General features: G+C 47.2%; 1 pseudogene; it reads right to left on the bottom strand.

Annotated features, from left to right (window-relative positions):
* Positions 1 to 2595: 2595 nt before the first annotated feature.
* Positions 2596 to 24101, bottom strand: LOC119435699 (protein SEC13 homolog; annotated as a pseudogene).
* Positions 24102 to 24328: the final 227 nt, after the last annotated feature.

The following is a 24328-nucleotide window of genomic DNA, read 5'->3' on the forward strand; positions in this document are numbered from 1 at the left end:
CAGAACATAAGTGGTCTGTTATTGAGATTCTAGCAGCTTTTCAACAGCAAGAAAGGGAATCAGCTTCCCCTGTTTTCAGCATTGGGTTAATGCAGGCAATTCAGGGAGGCATAAAGTTTTGCTAATACAATAGGTTCGGGAATACCAGATTAGACTGTACCTTGAAACTTTCCTTGCACTTTCTTATTTTGGTGAAATAACCCAGTTTTAAATGGCTCCAGTTAGCATACTCTAACATTGGTCTAATATAGGTTAAGTACATGACTAGCTTAACAGACTGGGATGCTGGCTTTCATTTCCAGGAGAGGAATCATAGCACCTGCTCCAGTTGCATATGTTTTTGGTTATCAGGGGTATTCAGCCTCACTTTAAGGATAACGTGCTGAAGCAGGTAGAAGCACACGCATGCCATTAGCGGATAGTTTCGATAGCTTCTTACCTTACACTTGCCACCATGAATACAAAATTTTAGCGTTCGATTTTGTTATTAAACAAACAAACATACTCCTAACAAGGTATTTTAATCTTAGCCGTGTGGCTACGCGGCTGCGCTACGTACTGCAGCATATTAACTTAAGCTTCTTGATACAGATTCACAGCACACTTACAGCGCAAGAAACAGGACGAGAAAATAGACGACGCCCATGTCTGCCAGAATGATACGATACTACGTACACAAGTGACTGCAGCTCCTAAAACAAATGTGGTGTCGGCTTTTACGCCTTTCTAAATATTCAGAGAGCACTTGTATGAATAATTACAGCACAGGCGCCGAGACGGACGAGCCAGGCTGGCGCTAAGATAAACGTTCACAACACAAATTCCATTGCACGTTCAGTAATTACACACAGATCATTAGCGGCTTTGTTCAGGGGCAGACGTGAGCTTTTGGGTTGGTGCTTGCTGCTAAGTTTGGTGCAAGAATATTGCTAGGAGCAGGAACCACTAATGCGCAATCACGAGCAATACACACACATCCGTTTTTCAGAAGCTGACGTTAATCACGGGTAGCGCGAGGGTCTCTGCGTTGACATGACGACTCCGCCGAATCCCGAATACTGCATATGCGATGACAACAGCTATAAGGGCTTGTTGATAGGTCCTCTTGTAATTTTTTTAACCGCAGGTAGAACGACACAGGTATAAAACACACACAGAGACAGCACACAACGCTGAACGACCACCTGCGAACAGCTGTTTACGTCCGCCATTTCTCCTCGTATTGAACTTCACAAACCGCTGTTGCGTACTCCAATGCAAACTAAACTTTAAAGCGCTTTTAAATTACAAAACGCACGTATTATTTGGTCCTAATAAAGAGAGGTCAATTATATTATAACGCGAACGTCTTTTTCATTACATTAAACGAATTTATGCGGCGTGTGCGACAAAATCTGGCAGCAAGCAACCCTGGGCGTCACATAATCGCATTGTTGACATCGCGCCATGTGAAATGGCCGTTGCGAATTTCGCATCAGCGAAAATCGCAGCTGCGAAAATCGCAGTGCAGAATCGCACCATGTGAAACAGCCTTACAAGGCTTGCAGATAGCGAACAATTAAATATGTACAATGTGGTCTGCCACTTGCCACTTGGCTCGTTTATATGGTGTGAAAACGGTTAAAGAGTGAACAGTCTAAGAGGATAGAGTGGGATGACGTACGGTTTCTATGCCAGGCCATTGCATTTTTTTTTTTGCGCTGCGAAGCGGGTGACTGCTTGCATATGAAGGCATCAGGGGCTGAATGATGAGAGTGGATAGATCAAATGGAAGGAGTTGCTACATTATACTGGCCTGCTAACACCCGAGACACAAACGAAGGTCGTGCAACATGTTGCACACACAGCAAGTTGACTGCGCAGCTGATCCGCCGCTCACTATCCCCGCTGCATGAGTGAGGAGGTTGGACACAGTCAGCAAACCTGACTATGCCCACTTGGCTCTGCCAGCTCATGACCTCGAAGATTGCAGAGGCACCGATGCAGTATCGGAGGCCAGGCTGAGCTGTGCCAGTTCACGCAGCGTGCCACAGCGAGAGTATTGGATCCACTGGTGCTTCGCAACGTCGCCATGTACAAGCAGCCGCTAACTATGGCCATCCCACTTCTCTCGCTGTGCCAGCTTGCATGGCATGCCGCAGTGGGAGAGGTGTGATGGCAATGGTGAGCCATAGACGGCGAATGGCTGTGCGCGATGGTGACAAAGACCTGTTGCTCGACCGTATATTTTGACATGGGAATTTTGAACTGTTACATTGAACAAGTGCCAAACCTCGCGGAAAGTAATATAGTGGGGGAAACAGTTAAGTATTGGTTTCAGAGACCCTTCTAGCTTTCTATATCCATTGACAGGTCAATTTTACCTTGTTAAAGCCCGGTATTAATTTCAGCAAACAATGCATTTTACTTCGTTTTGTTTGCTATTTTCTTATAATGACATTCGAGTGCATTAGCTGCAAACATTACACACAAAAAACATTTTTGGGAAAACATTTTGGGTAAATATTTGTTTTCCTGGAAAAATGCTATTTTCTGACCATGAGCCTTCTTTGCATATCATAAAAACTGGGGCATATTGGAAACTTTCAATTGGCACGCTTTTTTTATACTACTACAGTGGTTACACAAGGTGTGACAAAAGTGCAAGAAGGCACACCTGGAAGTTCCACGTGGCCAGGTCAGTGCTTGTCCAGAGGATGACGCGTCGGTCCTGGGAGCAGGAGGCAATTGTGCTCTGGGACTCAAGACCAGGTGACGGGGCCCAAGCAACGTCGCGAACCCAGTCGGAGTGTGCCTCAAGCTTGTGCTCCTCCACCCATTTGGACTCTGCCTCCCTGTGAGGTGGCAGGTTTTCAGTGCACCTCCAGACACATATACTACACAACGAATCCTTCTCCTAACTGCAATAAAAAAAAATTCACGTCTAATGCTGCTTTGTGGATGCTCAAGTTTTGCTAAAATGGCATGTTTGGTCAGCCCCCTTGCCTTGGGTGCAGCTTCACGAGCTGGATTGCATTGTGTGTGACCCAATCAAAATCATTTTGTGATCTCAATCAAAAGGAGTGCAATGTCCATGCTGCATCTATTATCCACACTGTTGTTGATACATGATGAAACCAGTCCATGCAGTGGCTCACTTATGCTCACGTGTTTATAACAGAATCAACAGTGCCAAAAGACTGGACCAAGTAAAGGGAACGTACACAGCACATCTTTTAGTTCAACTCGCTTTTTAAACATGCTCCAACCAGCCCAATTCAGCACACTTATGCTCATATGGTTTTATGTTTCCCGTGGGACTCAAAAATGCCAAGTGTTACAATTTACAATGTGGACCAAAAGACTGAGCAAGACTTGAGAACCAACAAAGAAGCAGTAAACGCTTCTTCCAAGATCCATGCGCTATGGGAATCAATATTATGGGGAGCATCTTTAGTGATGTTCAAACATCTTACTAAACAGCATAAAAGGGCCTTTACTAGCTATTTTTCAGTTGCTCTGTCCGCCAAAGTACATTCTGGAAGACAAATAAATGGTGTTGCTGTCTTTGTCATTCCTTGTCTGGCCCATGCGTGACTTGGGTGAAGGATTTTTAGGACTATTTATTTGTGTGCTACTAATAGTTGCTAGAAGCGCCACTGTACGTCCTCTTGTGTTGTGCTTGGCAACAATGAATCTATTGACCCTTTTCACGGAGCAGTTTGTTCTTGACAGACCAGATGGCAATTTAGGCGGCGCGTCGCACGTTGCCTCAGCGAAAGCGCACGTATACAAAACCATTACCGTTTCTGCCCTGTTTCTGTGCGATTAGCTGTCTGAAATGCAGCTGGGTTTTCGCTCACGCACTGTGCTCCATTCATGATGCAAAATGTGGAGTGGTGGATTGAATGCAGTAGTTGGCTGCAAAAATAGTGACCGGCATATTAAGGAATGGAATGAATACGTGTGACCAAGTTCACGGACCGTTGCTACATACGGATAGCCTGTGTTGCCAGCCCTACGCGATGCACAACTTTCCTCGAGGATAAAATATGTGGGGATGCGCGACTCTCGCGCGTCTCCTGTAATCCGGCTTCACCGCATAGCTAAGTGCCGACGGCGGTCGTGGTGGTTGCGGCACATTGCGAGAGATGGGCGAGTGTCGCGATGCTGGCACCACCGAGCGGCGGGGTGACTTGGGAGAAAGGGGTCAACGGCGCTTCCTCTTTGGCTTGGGATCGGCGGCCAACACGCACGGACGCTTCGCGCGACCGTCGCGCGAGGCTAAGAGCACGGATCGTTCGAGCGTGCCACCGTTCGCGTGACTCTACACGGGAACGACTAGGCGATGGTGTCATAGGATGGGGCGAACGTATTCGCTCGCTATCGGGTCGCGGTGAGTCGGACTACTTGATTTGTCGCGCGCCCGTGTGAATGTTCTATTGGTTGTAATTCGGCTAGTGTGCATTAGTGTATGAAAGGGCAATAAATGCTCTTTTGATTGTTTGCACTACTGTGTTGTCGTTCCTTTGTCCCAAGAGCATGTGTGAGACCTCACAAATATTTTCACTCATTTCCAGCGTTGCATCGCTAACCTCCAAAGAAAAACACCGGAATGTCGGCAAGAGTGAGTACCGCTCGTTAAACGATGACAAAGGGAGTAGCACCGCTTCCTGGCATAGTATGTTTCATGCACCTTATCTGCACACATCTACCTCAACTTGCACGCAAACTTACACACGCTCTATTGCCAACGTATTAAGAATGTGAGAACGGGTGCACACTTCAATCAATGCGCCAAACCATGGGTGTCAGCGACTACATCAACAGCAGACGTATGGTCGAAGCTGAATGTTTCGCGACGGTAAGCGAGTTACTAGCAATAACACATTTGCTACAAGCTATTACAAAGTACAGAACAGCTATGTTCCAAGCCTTGAGTGCAGCAAGAAGAAATTATTGCAACTGAGCAAACCCGCGAGCAATAAGGCAGAAAATCAGATAGTGACGCACCGACGAACGCCAGACTCAGAAATGTGATAAGCCACTGCTTCAAAGTATTTGCTAAAAAAATAACGAAGAGCAAAACACACTGATCCTGATTCAATTCATAAGTGGAAAGTTTGGATAGCTTGGAATACATTTAAAGCAAAGCTTTCTATGTCTCACTGATTCATCTGTGAGCACCGAAAATGTACTGCAGGAAAGCCAACTTACACAATAGAACTATCTGCACATCTGCGAACAAATTGAACAATCTGCGCCCACAATTGTGAATACTACAGTTTACATTCGCAGTTGTACCGATAAGAACAATGGGAACTGCAACGCCACGCTACCAGACGAACTGTATATATCTGCACTGCACTACACGCGTCACGCAATGCATTCCCGGCCATCACCATGGGTAGGCCGCAGCTGCAGCGCACGGCAGAAGAACAGGCTGCCGTACATGAACGTAAGTGCAATCGTGCCCGTAAGGCCGATCTCGGGTATCGGCAACGGCATGCAGTCCGTGAAAGTGAGTGTGTGCATGTAATCAACGGCTACATGATCTAAAATAAAGGCTATGCAACTTAACGAAATGCGTATTCATTCAACTTCAACGTTCAAAAAATACAATCCTAAACAAGCAATCAAATCACATATGCATAGAATTGGGTCGCTCAGCATTTCTTTGGTTCGATGCGTGGTCATTGGCTTTGGACATTATTTCAATTTGCATGGGCGAAAGCTTCGCATTATTCAAGAAAGGGGCTTTGATTTTTTTAGCTTAGCTCACTTTTAGAACAAGCACTATATACGCTGCTCGCCGTTTAGAAAAAGCTTAATGAGCTCCAAAAGCGCTTTTACGTGTCCTCTGAAGCTGTGGCCAAAGCTTCGTGTCCTCCAACCAGTAAGGTCTACGATATCTCCCGAAACAAAGGTTTCCCGAGCCGCACCAGGCATCGTAAGCACTGGGGCAATGGAGGCAGCTGAGGCAAGCAATGGATGCGTCACCACATGATCATATATGGCATTGCCCACGGGATCGCCACGAAAAGGGTCAATACAAACTAGATTGTTTAGCACTTTACTGAAGACGACCCTGTTGGATGCTGAAGACGACCATGACTTATTTATTTACCTTGCAATTACAGACGGCGCACTTGACAATGCAAAAAGGATCATTCTATCATGTTGACGTATGTAGCCTACAGTACCTTAGAGTGACGCATTTATTGACCACCACCACAACTAGCGACTGAAGGGGCTCTGACATTCTTGCCTCAACGCACCCACCACACTGCCACAGATGCTGGAACTCATCTATGCACAGTTCCCAGGCAAGCATTACGGCCAATTCACAATGTTTTCGGAATTGCAAGCCTGAAAAGTTTTCTTTTTTTATAACCTTATAGCAGCTTCGATTTGCATTGAAGTTCCAGCACCTCACAGAAATTTCGCCTTGCTCAACAGATTACTCTTGCCCTAGTGCAGTACGCTTTGCACAGTGGCTGGCAAACTTCACGGCAATTTCATGTCATAGTGGATATGTGTAGAGAGAAGGTACACCCGTCCATTCTTACAGCACTTCTCCAGATACACCTACACTAACACCATTCTAGTTTGAGAAGACACTTCCACATGCCAAGGCATCAAAGCAGAGAGTTGGAAATTGGCAACTGTACACATTGGCATCAGTATGACTGCATACTATTTTTCCCCGCTTTTTACCAAATGAAAACTGAGCTGATGGTCAAGAGAGGGCATGCCTGTTTTACTGCATGACACCCAACTGTCCTGAAGGGTAGCCATGTACAGTAGAACCTTGTTCATACGATCCCATTACATACGATTTCCCGGGGCCAACATTCGCGATCGTGAACAGAAAAAAATTACGCAATTCAGTTATACTTTTTTTTACCAGTTCACACATTCCCGGAAAACAACCTTTGGCACTAACGTGCAGCACCTTGCCAAACTGCGATTGTATGATACGTTTTCGGGCTACTAGATTGCATGTAAACAAGAAAATGTGCGAGGCGCGCACGACTGAGAACAGTAGCTGCCAGCCGCATCGAGACAACGAGCCAGCTGCCGAAGAAGATGACACTCGAGCGAATGCTGATGATAGTTTTATGTGGATAGGCGATTTCGCGTAGCCATATAAAGCTTTGCTTTAAAGATCAATGTATCTGCTTGAAAAACTGGCATGCCTGACACCATGTGCGACAACCTGGGAAGCATTTAGTTTCATTTGCTACCCAATTTGTTGTCGCTGGCATGTAACCGTGAAGCTGGAGCAGCTGGAATCTGGTTCATCGCAAGCATAGTGCACTTAATTAAGGTTCTGCTATAAACCTCCGGAGTTATCTCACAAAAACTATGGCACCTTCGTACATTTCAGCTTGCTTGGGAGCGACAAAATCTCGCTGCACAAAGATGTACAGTGCTCAGAGATTTAAATGCGATACTCTGAGCACATGGTTGGCAGCACCTTATGCACCACTGGTGAGCACTGGGGCCCAAGAGCTGATGCATTATGGTATAGCTATCAAAACCAGGGCCTTTGTGATGCATTGCAAATAAATTTTGCCCCCAGCAATCGCCATGGTGAAACAAGCACTGGCTGCCATGCGGGATCATTTGAATCAGTGAGCACTGTACGTACAGCAACATCAAGAAACAGCTCCGAGTGGCTGCCAGTAGAGTTCTTCGACGTCTCAGTACTTGTACTGTGACCAGAGACTGTGCACATTTCATGCGACACATGCTATAAATTCCGAGACTGTGGACCTTTTCGACTCATTATATGCTTCACTGCAATATTTTGCATACGCTTGATTGCATAACATGGCTGTATTATGGCAAAGTGACTTTAGGGAGCCAAGACATGCTTATCGGGACTGACGATTGGCTGTATTGCAGCGAAGTTGACTTTAGGGGCCCCCAGGCAGGGCTTGACAGGCTGAACTGCAAGTATACATTTATCATATTCCGATTTACAGTTAAACCTGCTTATAACGAACCTCCATATAACGAATTCCTGGATATAACGAAATTTTCTATTCCCCGCCATTACTCCATAGAAGCACATGTATTTGAGACCTCTACGTAACGAAGTGGCAGCGGGAGACCCCCTCGATATAACGAATTTTCCCCGCCAACAACCTAGAGATTTCGCCCCAAATTTTGTCATTTTGCACGAGCAGCAACCTTCTCCGCCGCGACGGAATGCGAAGCGAGCGCACGTGTGCGTGCGTGCGAGCGTGTGCGAGGCGGGCCTGCATCCCTCGACCCAGCGATCTTGCCGCCGCGGGCTTAAAGGGCAACTCCGGCGATTTTTTCGATGTCAACGGATGTCGATGAAATTCGCTGGGTCTGTTCCTCTGAATACCTCCGTCATGTCCTAAAAAAAGTACGCTTGAGAGTTGCACAATTTTTTTACAAATGAATTTAATCTATTGCCTTGAGCACCCTACCTTACCCCTTCCTCAGTTATAGGCCACATTGTGTATGACGTCAGGAATGGACACGCAGAGCATGCCGGGATCATGCAGACGACCATGGAGGATGCAGACGACAGCGACGAGAGCGTGCAGGAGTCGACGATCGTGAGCGAGCGCTTGGCGTGGATGTTGCTGTCGCGAGAAGTTGCATTCCCTGTGGACGGGCAAGTGATGCAGGGTGGCATGCGGTGTTGTTTGTTCGCTGCACTAACTTCAGCCCTCGCCTTCCGCAAACACAGTTTGAGCCGATGCCGATCGCGTTCAGCCGAGGTTAAGCCTATCACAGTGGCCGAGTGTCGTGTGCGTCTGCTGCTGGCGGACCAGATCGACCACTGATATGAAGCTAATTAAGCTATTAGGATGAGGAAAGCTGCTTCTGTAGTTCAGTTTGACCATACGGATTTGAAATAAACCATTCCTCTCAAAAAGCTAAAGCGACAACACGTCGCGCAATCAACATCCGTATACGTTGCCGTTCTCGAATGCGGCCAGTCGCACTCGCCGGCGCTTCCTAAATGAAATGTGACTACGCAAATCCATGGGTGTATTATTACCTATTGTTATGCTGACTCATTATTTAGCTTACGAAGTGCACTGTTTGCCCCGTATCCCAAATGGACAGCAAGCGGAGGCCCCTTCGATACAGCATGCGTAAACAATTGCCGTCTCGTTCAGCTGCCAACGATGTCATACTTCATAACATCGGCGTTCCGCGAGAGAAAACTACATACATTCTCTAAATGAACGATCATACGCGCAATGTCCCAATCTATGTCTACTTTACGGAACACTAATTGTGTGCATGAAGAGAATACGATCGAAGAATGATAAGCAGACTGCACAACGCTTCCCTACTACGGTCTCCCGCTCGCTGTTTCCGAAGGTGCGTGGTCGCACGTATCAGCTCGACCCAGAGTGATGTAACGGTGCCTACATGCACAAAATCTACGTGTTTTGATATGTTCTGACATTAACTGATGTCACCGATGAGCGGCTATCTCAAGCGAACGACGTACGAGTGGTCGCTGTACCTGCCGATGTAAACAAATGCACGGTCGGTGCTTTGGACTGTTAGCGGCGTTCTTGTGGGATACAAATGCGGAAAGTCGTGCTCCACATCTTACAGTGAGCATGCGAAGCGGTTCCCCGAGAGGGGTAAAATTCCTAAAATAGCAAGCAGCACGTATATCAGTGGTTAGGGCTACCCTTGGTCTTCATGTCGCAGGGCGATATGTTGCGCATGGGTGCTGGCTCTAGTGGTGGAGGACGGCGATTCGTGGCTATGAATTCTTCTGAATCATAACTGCCACTGTTGACAGATCCGAATAGGTGGTGCAGCTTACATGCAATGTCACCCGAAGGTCCCGAAGGTCCGGCGCGGTCACGAATAAGCTGAGCGTCTGCTCTTCGCCGGTTTCGTTCACCCGCGGGCGAGACTAGCATGCATTGCGCGCCTTCCCCGCCGGTGATACATTCGTGACGTCACACGCAGAGGTTCGCTCGGCTGCTTGCTCAGGTTTCGGTTTCGTTTTTGCGCTTTTTTGGTTATTTAAAATTATTTTCGAATTTGCGGAACAATTCTCCTATCAGGTGAGTCACAGGAGGGCCTCGGAACATAAATATTTTATTAGCTCGACATGGTCAAAAAATCGCCGGAGTTGCCCTTTAACCTTTCCCTCCCTTCATTGAAACCCGGTCCTGCCGCTTGCTGCAGCTGGCTAGCCTGCCAAGCCAGTACTCCCCTTTTCCAGTTGATGTTGCCGACGTGCTGGCAGACGCTGTGGCACGTCACACTCTACGAGCGAAGAACTAGCGCTGTCAAACGCTGGTGGCGTGTGGAAGCGCCGCTGCAGAAGCGAGCGAAGTGACCTTCGTGCTGTTGTCTATCGCTTCAACGCAATCTGAGCGCGAAGAACGCACAGCCGCACAAGCTACGAGCCACCGACGCACCTACACTGCCTAGACCTCTGCCCCATGCAGATCGCTTCAAGATACGGCTGCGCGACCGCCTGCCGCCGCGCAGTACGCATTTGATGCCGAGTACAGTACAACCCGCCCGCTACCCCCCCTCCCTCACCAGTGCCTCGCGCGCAACGGAAGAAGGCACGCTTCCTCCTGCTTTTCTTTCGTGCGCGCACGTGATTTAGACCCGGTCGTCGGCTCCCCTCGCACGTTTTCACTCGCACATAAAACATACGGCATGTGGCGACTGCATTATCGCGTTTGGACTTTATATGGAACATCTATGAGCCAAAACCAATTTTAGGGCCACAACGCGTCATAGACACCATCTTTATATAGCAAATACGGATCTCAAGGGCCTACGTTTTGCTGGCGGAAACCGAAAATACGTCATAGTTGTCGCCCCCAGCACTTTGGGCGGCCAATGCCATCGTCAAGTCACCAAGCCAAGCGACATGAAAAGTCAAAATGGCCGCTCAGGCCGGCGCAGGCTGGCAGTTCGCAACGTACGATGCGGGAACAGTCCCACAGTTGCGACACAACAGCGTGGACACAACAGCGGGGTAACCCCTTGGGGTTACCAATGCATTGGGTTCTTTGGGAGCTGTGCCGGGACCGGCCAAAAACGACGTAACAGCCGGGAAAATGCAGCACCCGGGAACGTAACAGCGGATTTCTACTGTAACACTATACAACGCTACGATGCCATCGTGACGCTCGCTCTTCGTTTCCGATGCCTCGCGCTTGTGCGAAACGACACACTCGTCCACGCATCCATACGTACCTGGTGTGAAATTCCAAGGATGAGTCCTTCGACGAAAACGGAAAACGGGTGCGCGTTACAATCGAGGGCGCATTGGAATCGAGTAAATACGGTAAGAGTTTCTTTTTCGAATTTTCGGGCCGAACCTGCATATAACGAAATCCTCTTTATAACGAAGTTTTTCGGGAATTTGTCAATTTCGTTATATCCAGGTTTAACTGTATTATCAGAATATATGTGACACATTGATTAAAAATACATATAATGCAGAAGGAGGTCACAGTCGGGAGACAGAGCAAGACAGTGCATAGTTGAATAAAATCGTGGTGAACCGTGGCAAACACAAGAAAATAAATTACACAAAATGTTGATGCAAGTTGAAAATTAACACACATGGAATAATTTTAGCCTTTTTTCAGAGCACACATGGAATAATTTTAGCCTTTTTCAGAGCACTGTAGGGAAGAAACCAAAACATCTTCGTAGCAAAGTGAGCGAATGCAGCACTAAATTTACTTGACCACTGCAGTCAAACAACACAAGATGAGGGAACATTATAGAATGATGACATATCTAATGGAAACACAGAAGTCAATGGGCTTTAGGTCGGCATCGTGAAATCACAAGTTAGCAGCAAGGAAAACAACGGCGAGGAACATAATTGAGTTTTCCCACTGTATGTACAGTGATGATACCATAAGTGACGCCCTTTTTGGCATACACAGATTGCACGAACACATAAGCATGGCACTACAGGACAACCTGGGAGGTGCCAGGATACAAATTTCATCGGTGCTAAATCCATGACTGCCCAAACAATCAAAGAGGAGGCTGAGATGCTGTGTCAATACCGTGCCGTTCAAAAGTGAGGGCTTCCTCAGGTACAGTGTGCCACTCTGCACATAAGGTTGCACAGTGGAAAACGCCCAATGTTTGCAACATGAATGCAACGTTGCAGTTAATGTGCTTTGGAGGCAGTGCAGGAGTGACAGCATACGTACAAGGCATGGAAAGCCCTGCGTGACACCAGCGTGGCCAGAAAGGCACCGAGAAACTAATCTAGTGATGATGCCAACAATTAAGTCAACAAGCGAATCGTCAACTGAACAGGAGACACACGTGTGTGCCGCATCGGTACCACGAAGAGATAGGGGTGGGCAGCTGTAGCTGGCGAGGTACGCGCTTGAAAAAGCTTGAGCACTATTTTTTTCCTATACATTCTGGCTATAATTTAGGGATGCTGCTCTTACACAAGAGTGCATGCCCATGGGAACAATTTACTTTCATGGGCAAGCAATAATAAGTTCTGGGATATAGTCAAGGAACTGAACGATCTTAAAAAATTTCAAGGTCCCATAGTCATAATTGCTAATGAACTTTCTAGCTGCCAAAAGGCAACTTAGGCGACTGCAGCATGGTTGCTAGCAGCATGACTCGGCAAAACAGCCATAGTAAGCTCTCCTTTCGCAAAAATGGCTCTTGGCTATGTTCTAATTTGCACAACTTTTTCTGGATTTTTGGCATTAAGTTCAGATACCCTTGAATAAAAAGTGCACTGCTAAAGCATGGCAAGTGCAACTTGAAGAACTATGACATAAGTGTCAGTTTCTCGCTGCAAATAAGGCTTTGCTGAACTGGGATTCAGTGAACACTTACGAGAACTTCCAAATTTTCACCAGGTTATCGCAGCCACCAGTGACAAAGCGCTTCAGGGCCTTGGAGTCCTCAAGGGAAATTTCAGCCGACGCTTTGGCCTGGGCAGGGGCCCAGCTGACAGCATTGCAACCAATCTGCAGAAGGCAACCACACGCTATAAAAATGGTTCACATTGAACCCTGTAGTGCAGTGGCCATGTCTAGATCAGCAAAGGTTGCTAGCTGACACACCCATAGGGATGAAACGCTATCCACTTCCACATGAAGACAGGATGCATCTAAGCTCGCATAAATGATGCTTCTCAAAAAACAAACTGTCCTTACACTGATGGTACTATACTCGGGGATAACTTATCTTGGCAGTGAAGCAAAGGCTAGAGGGGGCGGAGCTTCTGCACAATCGTGTCTACTATGTAGTGTGGCAGCTGCTTTCGGCGCCAGTTTCGCTTTTCTTTACATGCTGCGTATGCCCATTGCCAGTCTTCACAACCTCCGATAAAACCCTGGATGTTTAAAAACATTTGACAAAATATTGATCTTGCTGTTGAAAATGCCACACCTAGATCTCTTACATTTGTGAGTGAGAACTACATTCGCATCAAAGGTTTTTTTGTCAGATATGTCTACATAAGCACCCCTCAGCTCGGTTGTCCATGATGCTGCACCCTGTTTACTGAACAGAACATGTGTTCAGAAAATGTTGTGGGATCTGAGAAAGAAAAAATTATTGTAAAGGATTCTTTTTCAAAAAACACAAGTTATATATCATGTACAGCTTCTCATAGCATTATTAACATAATAAATCAAGTAAAATTTAATTCAGCTAGGTAAATGTGAAAATTATTAATGAATTTAGGGAACTCTTCCACACATACATACAGCTGGAGCTTCAGTCCCATAGCTTTCCCTGCAATGCCAATGAAAGTTGTCCCCGAGTATACACAGTAAATTGCTGATGGGCATTATTGTAGAACATCTTCGTTTTTAGTAAGCAAACACTGAAAATGCTACCACATGGGTGCATAGGCCGAAAAGCTTCCCGATCAAATGCCTGTCAAGTGCACATGTTAGAACTGCCACAGCAACATACAGCTTACCTCTGCAACACTGATGTACACAAGAAGCCACATGGCTATTAATTATCAAAGTGGTCATACTATTAACACAAGCAATTAATGAAACAGCCAGATAGAAACTGTAGCTGATGTAAGGCATGTATGGCACAAACATTGTACACAGAAAAGACAAACACTGCCAACAATTAAGGATTACGTGCCTGTCAACAAAAAGATGCGAGCACAAGTACAAAACTGCTATAGCATGCGATTTCATGGGAGATATACCATAATAAGAGGACTTATCTCCAATCATTTCTCACTAGGGCACGTTGCCGGGCTAGTTGGTTTGGATTCATAATAGACATGAGCAGCGCAACACGACAGGGACCAAGAATAAGAAGACACATACACAGCGCTAACTTTCAACCAAAGCTTTATTTGATCGCACATGTTATTTTACACATGACCACGGATTGATAATAAAACCAAGGAGACCAACTAAAACAGTACAGCAACCACACGTGTCATCAACTCGCACCATTGTCGTTTCACGGCAATGATTCTAGATACGTCTTTCTCCGATAAGGTCAAAAAAGAAAGCTCACACGTTTCTTACACTTTGTCGATTTCATAGGCTTCAATTATCTCTCATGTCATTCTGCCTTGGGCCTACTTATAATGGTCGCGTTTTGGAAGACTGGGGCGCAGCCGCAATTCAAGCAGTGGATTCCTAGATGGCCTGACACTGCTTTTTTGACGTTGTACTGGTGCTCCTCAACTCTCTGGCTGAGGCACCGGCATGTTTGACCTATGTACACACACTTACATGAGAAGGGGATGGAATATACAAAACCTTGAATGCAATCCACAGGTTTTTCATGGTGGTTTATGACACAATCGGCCTTCTCTCTCCTATCCGCATTAACTTTCTTGCAGAGCCCCTGCAACTGTTCGGGAGCGGAAAAAACAACGTCCACGCCAGCCTCCTCGCTATCCTTTGCAAATTATGCGAAATGGTGCGCATGTATGGAACCACGGCCACATTGTTTTAGTGAGGTTTGTCCGCTCAGTGAAGTTTGCCCTACCCTTCCTACTCACGCTTTCAGCTACGACAGTCAACAGGCTCAGAGGATATCCAGAGTCCCTTAGACTGAGTTCAGCCTGGGCCCACAAGCTTACAAGCTTGTTTCAAGCTTATGCTGACAGACTTCATCAATGAATTTTGCAAACACAAACTTATCACGGCACGTTTCACCAATTTCGAGTTGGGCAGAAGCAAATGAAAGTACAGGCTTGTGCCTCTAGGTTCCTAGCCCCAGCACATGCCTCTTGAGAATGTACAATCCTAAGTCTAAAAATCTTATGAAGTGTCTTTAAGCACTTCATGCGTCAGCAACAGAGGGGATAACTCCGACGTAAACATGAAAAGCTTTCTCAAACCACAGAGTCAAATTTGTTAGCTTCACTATAGGTCACAATTAGTCATCTACGAATCTGAACACAGCACAACACCCTTATGAGTCAACCGCTCATCAAGGCTCAGTTGCGCTTTGCTAGAAATAGATCACTCAAGCATGGAGCGATGCATGACCCTATGCAAATGCCGTTTTTTTTTGTGTCTCACAATGTTCCCATTGCACGTTGCATAAGTCGAGTTAACATAAAAGGAAAGGAGCTCAAAAACTGCTCACTTGATGCCCTGCAGTATTTTGAAATAGGATCACTCCCATTCTGTCAATGCCTTCGCCACACATGTCATCAAGTAGGGCCCAGAGCAGAATGACTAGAGATAATTGATGCCTATGAAATCGACAAAATGAAACAAACATGTGTGAGCGTTCCTTCTTTGGCCTTATCGAGAAAGAGGTATCTAGAATCCTTGCCGTGAAATGACCAGGTGCACTGAATTAGCGTGACGACATGTGTGGTTACTGTACTGTATATATGTTTGTCTCCTTGATTTTATTATTGATTTGCTGTCATTGCATAATAACACGTGCAATCAAATAAAGCTTTTAGTTGAAAGTTAGCGCTGCGATTGTGTCGTCTTATTCTTGGTCCCTGTCGTGTTGCGTTGCTCCCACGTCAATTGTGAATCATTTCTCAAATATCAGAACACGCACCACAGAACTACTGTATCTCTTATTTTGTGTTGCTTTTCCAATTATGTTCTGCTAATTAAGCTTATTATTGCATGCCATTTGCACTATGTATGATTACCAACAAGCCCATCAGTCTGCTCTGCTGCACGGCTCCTTACTTATTGTTACTGCTTTCTTTGTAACAGCATACCTGTGATGCTAAGCCTTAAATAGAAAACTGGGCATGCGGGAGATGGAAATTTAAGATGACCAAAAGGAGAACAACATGAAAGCAGGAGCCAACATTTCAACAAGTGGACTTGAAAAAGACTAAGTCCGCGTGGCCAAACGTTGGTGTTGTTATTCCGCACCAATGCAAGATGCGCGAGAAAAAGACACCGGACGAAGGCGAGCCCGAAACTACTGGTTGTACGGCGAAACAACAAAGAGAGCTTTTATTTCCGGTCAGGCCTTATATACCCGCCCGTCACGCACAAGGTTGACTACACTAGTACTATCGTAGAGAGGTTGCCAACCCGCAAACTGAACACAGCTGAACACAGGCAAACACAACATCATCCCCTTCGCAAAAAAAATGAAGTCACAAATAGAAGTCCCGGAACCGTGACGGAAGCCGTCGGTCCCTAGTCGAGGGTCCTCTTGACGTCACCACTGAAGGACTGTTAGGGGGTTGACATGAACTTGATAAAGGCGTGATCTCGTAGGCGTGGTTGCCTGCAGAGGCAGTTGCGAGTCGTCCGCACCACACGGGTCGGGTCTTCCTCAGTGGGCAGGGCGCTCGGCGACTGCTGGTTCCTCCCGATCTGACACTGCTCTGGAACAGACACCAACTTCGACGCATTCCATGTACGCCCATCCTCCAAGCGGAAAGAGTTTGGACCTAGCTGCTTGACTATTCGTCGGGGCTTGGAGTAGGATAGTCCCGCCTTTCCCGTCGCTGCTTGGGTACGAACTCTCACATAATCTCCTTCCCGGAACTTCGGAGCCTTCGCCGCTCGCCTCTCGTCTGTGTAAGTCTTCATTGACATCTGCTTTGCCTGAACACGGGCACGCAGCCGGCGCATGGCCAATGCAGGCTCTTGGAAGAACTCCTTGGACGGCAAGCCCACAATGTCGAGGCGAGTCCTGGGCTGGCGGCGGTGAAGTAACACAGACGGGGAAACTCCTGTAGTAGAATGCGGCGTTGCTCTGTACACGGCCAGATATTCCACTACAGTCGACTGGACACATCTGCCTTCCAAAACAGAGTTTGAATGAAGTCCTTTAGGCTTCTGTTGAATCTTTCCACCAAGCCGTTGGCTTGGGGTAATATACGGACGAGACACCATGCTTGATTCCCCTCTCCTTCAGGAAATTTTCAATACCTGGGATTTAAACTGGGGTCCATTGTCAGAAATTATTTCCTCCGGGTAGCCTTCGCGGCTGAAAACCAGTTAAAAAGTCGATGACAACTTCAGACGTCACTGTATTTGCGAAGTAAACTTCTGGCCACTTAGAATGGTAGTCTATGAGAGTTATTACAAACTTCGGACTTGCCTGCTGCAAGTGAGGGGCCTACAATATCAATGGCGAGCTTCTGCCATGGCAGCTCTGGGAACGCAACAGGCTGCAGGGGTGCATTAGTCGGTTTTGCCGACTTGTCAGCTGCTTGGCAAATGTGGCAACTTCTGACTGCGTGTTCCACCTCCGTATCCATTCGTGGCCACCAGAATTTCTCTCGAAGTCTTTGCTTTGTTCGTGTGATGCCTGGATGCGTGTCATGCGCGAACACCACCAACTCGGATGTCAAAGTTTCAGGCACAACAATTCTGTCCCCTCTGAACACTATGTTGTCTATCACTGAGAGTTCCTCCTTCACCTCATGGTAGGGCTTTACTTCTGGGCCTAAAATCTTTTTGGCAGGCCATCCAGAAGCAATGTATTTAATCACAGTCTGTAAGGTTTCACTCTCGCTGTAGCTGCTTGAAGCTGCCCTTGGTGATACAAGACAGTACCACGGACACCACCTCTTCGTCCAACTCTGGCTCAGCTGCAGAGGTCACAGCTAGCCTGGACAAGGCATCAGCCACTACGTTATCACTTCCTTTTTGGTACACAATGTCAAAGTTATAATACAAAAGTCTGGCAGACCATCTTGCAATTCGTAGTGCCTTCTACCAGCACCTCCCGACGACAGCAATGTCACCAGCGCTTGATGATCAGTTTGGAGAAGGAATCGCCGGCCCCACAAGTAGACGTGCCAGTGTTCACACGCGAAGAGACACGCGAGGGCCTCTTTTTTCCCCGCAGAATACTTGCGTTCGGCAGACGTCAATGACCGGGATGCAAAGCTACCGTTTGCAGCTCTTTCCCTGCTTGCTGCTGCTGCAGTACAGCGCCCAGTCCTGTGTCGGAGGCATCCGTAGTCACAACCACCGGCAGTTCTGGATCGAACATGTGATCACGCTGCATGACGATAACGCTGCTTTGACTGCATCAAAGCTGTGCTGTGCGGCTTCGTCCCATACGAACGCTTGCTGTTTGCGCAATAGTTTCCTGAGCGGTTCTACAACGTCCGCATAGTGTGGCACGAAACGGCGTAATATCCTGCGAGTCCCAAAAACGATCGTAACGCTGGTGCATCTTTTGGCACTGCTGCCTGGGTGACTGCTTCAACCTTTGAGTGCATGGGTGCGATGCCCTCACTACTCACTACATGACCCAAAAGGATATTTGGTCCACATCAAAAACACATTTTCATTCAGTGTGAGACCTGCATGGAGATCCGTTTCAGAACTTCTCGCAAGTTCTCATCGTGTTCACTGGCAGTTTTTCCCCATACTACCACATCATCTATGTAACACAGTACCCCTTGGCACCCTTTCAGTATGGATGACATCAACTTCTGGAAAGCTGCAGGTGCAGATGCAAGGCCAAAGCATACTCTTCTAATCTGAAAAGGCCTTCGTGAGTCACAAATGTTGTTAGTTCACGACTTTCACGTGTCAGTTCCAGCTGATGGTACGCAGCTTTCAAATCCAGTTTTGAAAATCTAGTTGCACCTACCAGGTGGTGCAGCAGTTCCTCCGTGTGGGAGAGGGAACCCATCCACTATGATGGCCTTGTTCACTTCTCGAAGGTCAACGCAGAGGCGTATCGTCCCATTGGTTTCTGCACAACAACGATCGCCGATACCCATGCGGCCGCATCAACTCGTTCTATGATGCCCGACAGTTCCAGTTGGCGCAATTCGGCAGACACACGTTCACGGAGAGCAAGCGGTAACCGTCGTAGCTTGGCAGCTACAGGCTTCACCGAGGGACGAACTTTGACTTCGTGCACAAAACCCTTGACCTGGCCAAGTTTACCAGAGAAAAGGTGCGAAATTCACCACGCAGGTGGGCTGGCAGCAACGATGAAGGCTGTGAATCTGTAGACACGACAGCGTATCCCCTTCAATGCAAAGTTGGAGATTCAGTATGGCACCAGTCCCAAAAGCGATGTACCACGTTCCGACGTGAAAAAGAACACAGGTTTGAACCTGCTTGTAGGCTACGTTCGCCAGAAAGCATCCCTTGACTGCAATCCGTTGCTTTGAGTAGTCGACCAGCCTCACTTTAGCATCCGTAACTGAACAGCCGGAGAAATGTTCTTGAAAGCTTGCTTCGTTAAGCAGAGAGACAGACGACCCTGTGTCGATGAGGAGGCTCAGAGTAGTATTGTTAACATTGACATCGATGTAAATTCCTTTCCCTCGCATACCTTCAGTGCTGAGGTTGAGAACAGAGATAGCATTCGTCGCTTCAGGAGTGTTCTTGCTTTCGGTGTTGCCCGAGACTCACCTGGGCGTCTTGAACGGCACACAGACGCAAATGTCCAACTTTGTTGCAGTTTCGGCATTTCACCTTCTTAGCACGGCATTCTCTTGCATTCGCTCGATGTTCGGTTGACCCGCAACGGTAGCACGCCGAAAATCCACTTGCACTCCTACGTTCAGCTTGTCAACTATTCTTTGCACCACGAATCAGCTGACAGTTCCTTAAGTTCATGTCGAGTCTGTTCGATGTGCTTGCCAAGCTCCACAGCGCAGCTCAGCGCAAGGCTTGTTCCCTCAAAAAGCAGACGCACGTATTTGTTGCGATGTCGACCCCTCCAGTAGCTGGTCTCGTACGGCTTTCTCCATTTGATCACCGAAATCACAGCTTGCGGCTAGCTCGCGCAGTGCAGCGGCATAAGCTTCGAAGGGCTCACCCGGCAGCTGACGACGCTGTCGAAAGCGGTGTCGCTCCATCAACTCGTTTATGCTTGTTGCGAAATGCTTGTCAAGCAGTGAAATTGCCTCGTCGAAAACATCAGAGTCGGGCTCAGTCGTCATATTACGTTGATGAGCTCCGACGCAGTAAGTGGCGCCAAACTGTAATATATTCACTGCCCCTCCAAGCCTAGTGCATTCAGTAGGATAGCTTTTCTGCGTCGCTGCGTGAGGTCCTCGCCGCCGATAGCCTCCAAGTAGTTGAGAAACGCAAGCTTCCATTGTCTCCACGGTACTGATGCAGGACCCGGCGTAGCAAGAAACGGAGGAGGCGGCGGGTTGCAGTTGAATAAGGCAGCCATGGCTTACCGGCGTAAAGTGAGGCGCAGGCGTGAAAAGAGTAGCGGGCGACACGGCAGCGCTGCGATGCCTAACTTGCCGAAGCGGTGTCGCGAACGACGGAGACTGCTGGATTGGGCGACGCAACTCGAGCTCGCATCCTTGAGCTTGATGAAGCTTCTGGGCGATGAGTGCAGGCGTGCATCATCTCTTGAAGAACTCGCTGTTTTACCTCGTCGCCATTTTATGTTGTATTCCGCACCAATGCAAGATGGCGCGAAAAAAGACACCGGCGAAGGCGAGCCCGAAACTACTGTTGTAACGGCGAAACAACAAAGAGCTTTTATTTCCGGTCAGGGCCTTATATACCCTACACCCGTCACGCACAAGGTTGACTACACTAGTACTATCGTAGAGAGGTTGCCAACCCGCAAACTGAACACAGCTGAACACAGGCAAACACAACAGTTGGCTCCTGCTTTCATCTTTTCTCGTTTTAAGCCTTACATAGCGATTCTCACTCGTACAGCACAACTAGAAAATGAAGAACAGCCAAGCCAGCCAAAAGAAGGAACAGAGTGCTTACTTTCAACTGGTTTTATTAGCAGATTGCATGAAATACGGAACCACAAAAGCTCGACAATAGCGTAACCGTCACAAAACGTCACACCGAGAGAGCCCACACCATCATAAGTCACAGAACACGTGCAGTGCAATTGTTTCATGCATGGTTGAACTGATCAAGAAATCGTACTTCCTGTGAAGATAGGCACAAAGATGGCACACCACACACATGTGATTCACGAGTGTTAGCAGCACTTCACACCGATCAAATTAGGCGCGCATCCACAATCACGGCAGTGAATTCCTATATGTCCCTGAATTGCTCGTTGGACATTGTAATAATGTTCTTTTAGCCTTTCATTGAGGCAACGACCATTCGGCCTCCTCCCACATGATAGTGCAATTGAATAACCACCCCAACAACGCAAGGCATTCTTGTGCTTGTAGAATACAGTGGGGCGTGGGTGGAGTGAATTTACAGCTTTACAAGCATGTGTAGCTTATCCCGCGCAGAAAACACTACTTCCATGCTAACCTTTTGGCCAATCTTGTTTAATCTGTGGGAGACATTATGCAAATATGGTCTCTTTTGATCATTTCTTTATTGGGCCTCCGAGTTATTGTCCTTTATCGGCTTAATAGCTTTTCAGATATAGCAGACAAGTAGTGTAGCCGGGTACCCAGTGCACAAAAGCCGATCAACTTAGCTCAACTGCGCTGCATGGCATGATGACAGGATTTCCCGAGACAGGAAATCCTGTCAGGACTGGCAGCACGTGTGCGACAGGACTGGCAGCACATTTGTTGGCGTGCCATCTTTGTGCCTATCTTCACACAGGTAGTAAGATTTCTTGATCAGTTCAACCATGCATGAAAGAATTGCACGTGTTCTGTAACTTAAGTAGTGTGGGCCTCTCGGTGTGACGTTTTGCGACATGTTACACGCTACTGTCCGATGCTTTCTTGCGGTTCCGTATTTCACGCAATCTGCCCATAAACTAGTTGGAAGTCGGCGCTCTGTTCCTTCTTTGCCGGCTCGGCTGTTTTCTTCATTTCCTTGTTGCGCTGTACCAGTTAGAAAATGCAATACCAACTCGCCCAATCCTCAACACTAGTGGATTGCATAGTGACATACCAACCCCAGAAGGCTGTACTAAAGTTCACATTACTTTGAGCTTCATAGGGAATTTGCTAATTTGATTAAAAATAGATTGTCATTAACTAGTGGACTAGCCAAGACAGAAAAGCATGAAAATGTCCAATAAGGACATATCATGCAACTCTACAGCATCATGTGACAGTGTGATGCTACAATATGTCGTCAGTGAGGGAATTTCAGCACTTTATTTTCATACATATTTCTCATGCTGTCATCAAGGTGTGCTAAGAACAGCATAAACCCAGGATAGCGATTCAATTTTTACAGTCACGCAACACTGCCATAAAAAGTATGACAAAGAAGTGGCCGACAAACGCCGAGCTCAACCTGCCTTGGCACACACAATGCCTCACACCCTAGAAGTTTTGGTATAATGTTGTGCATGATAGAGCGAAACATCCGTTTGTGCACATCGTATGTCTCCTTGCATTTAACACCCTTTTAACAGCTGCATAGAGCCAATCACAGTTTGGCGGGCATGTCATTCAGGCACTGTCATCTTTTTTATATTGTGCTGTAGACTTGCCTGAGTGCTAGTATGGACAGTACAGCAGCACATATTTTGTTACGTACCTAAAAAAATACATTTAAAAGATTTGAACCTATGGACTCAATAAGGTAAAAGAAAAATAGAATTTATGGAACATAACTGGTTCCAACTTGGTTTGCAGCAACGCGGAGCCTCTCGAGATTGGAGCCAGAGAAATGCTGCCCTCGCTGAACATGCTAGGTGCTCCCAGAGCAATTGAAGTGGCCCACGTGATCGAGTTTCTGTAGGATTTCGTTCGCACTCCCAGGTTGAAGGTGGCAGCACCTCCAAGCTCAAGTGTGGCAGTTTGAATGAACCAGGCAATGTGTTCCAAGCATTCAATTTTTAACAGCCGAATGTAATCTCACCGCGAGTGCTCGAAATCGACCAGCTGAATGTGCAATTATTGGCAGCTGAGCATATGAACATACCAAATTGTGTCCCGAAGCTGTTGCTCTTGTGTTAATTCAAGTAAAGAGAATGCTTACTTCATATGATGCCCTGTTAAGCTGGAGCACCTATGACGCATGAATGAGCAAATTGCCATGTCCACCACACAGCAGTATCAAACCCTTTAGGTACTGCAGTACTAGTATAGGAGCAGCGGAGAAGAGGGAACAGTTATATAGCGACGTAAACAACATAATGTTCGCCTCAACCTCGTGGACCAAGCTTTGAAGATAAAAATTGTCGACTTACCGTGTGAGCATTGTTGATTTTCTGGCTTTCCCAGGAGCCGTCTCCCGACGTGCTCACGATGGATACGGCACCGCCGAGCTGCCACAACTACTAGCATCAACCCAAATTCGTGGGGAGCCAGCAGATGGAGTTCACTGTAGCGAGTGAAAAAGCATCAACAGCGTGAACAGGGGATGGGCGGACTTACCCAAGAGTCGTGGTTCTTGAACTCCTCCAACTTGGACCAACGCCGTCCGTCTCCTTCCACAGGATCACCTTGCGGTCGTACGATCAGGAAGCAAGCACCGTTCCGAACATCGGTTGGCCCAGGCTATTTTGCCACACGGGTCCCTCGTGGCCTTTCAGGTCGTCAACCCACTTCTGAGTCCCGTTGCGGATGTCGAACACCTTGACGGAGCGGTCGACGAACAGGTCGCCAGTCGGATGCCGTAGTATTCCATCTGGGCGTCGTGCTGAACACAAAAGTCGCTCTAGTCAATCACTCACGCAATACGCACAAAATCGCAAGTGAAACTGGCCTTACAATCATGTCCTCGTTGCGCTGTGTCGATGGTCTGTAGTAAAGACACCTGAAAGTAAATGAATTACGGTACGTATTACGCTTTGGCGGTGTGAAAGCAATTTGGTGACGTTTGTCCAAATAGCAGTTGCCTGAAGATTTGTAAATTCATCGACTTATTAGGCCTCGTCGACCGCTAGCTGGCGCATCCTAGTGGAATTCTTCAATCCTGGAAGCTCAGATTGAATGAAATGACGGTGTCAGCAGGATTACCATGTTTTCAAGTTTCCAGCACCG

The sequence above is a fragment of the Dermacentor silvarum genome, unplaced genomic scaffold (assembly GCF_013339745.2).
Source record: "Dermacentor silvarum isolate Dsil-2018 unplaced genomic scaffold, BIME_Dsil_1.4 Seq8395, whole genome shotgun sequence".
Taxonomy (NCBI): Eukaryota; Metazoa; Arthropoda; class Arachnida; order Ixodida; family Ixodidae; genus Dermacentor; species Dermacentor silvarum.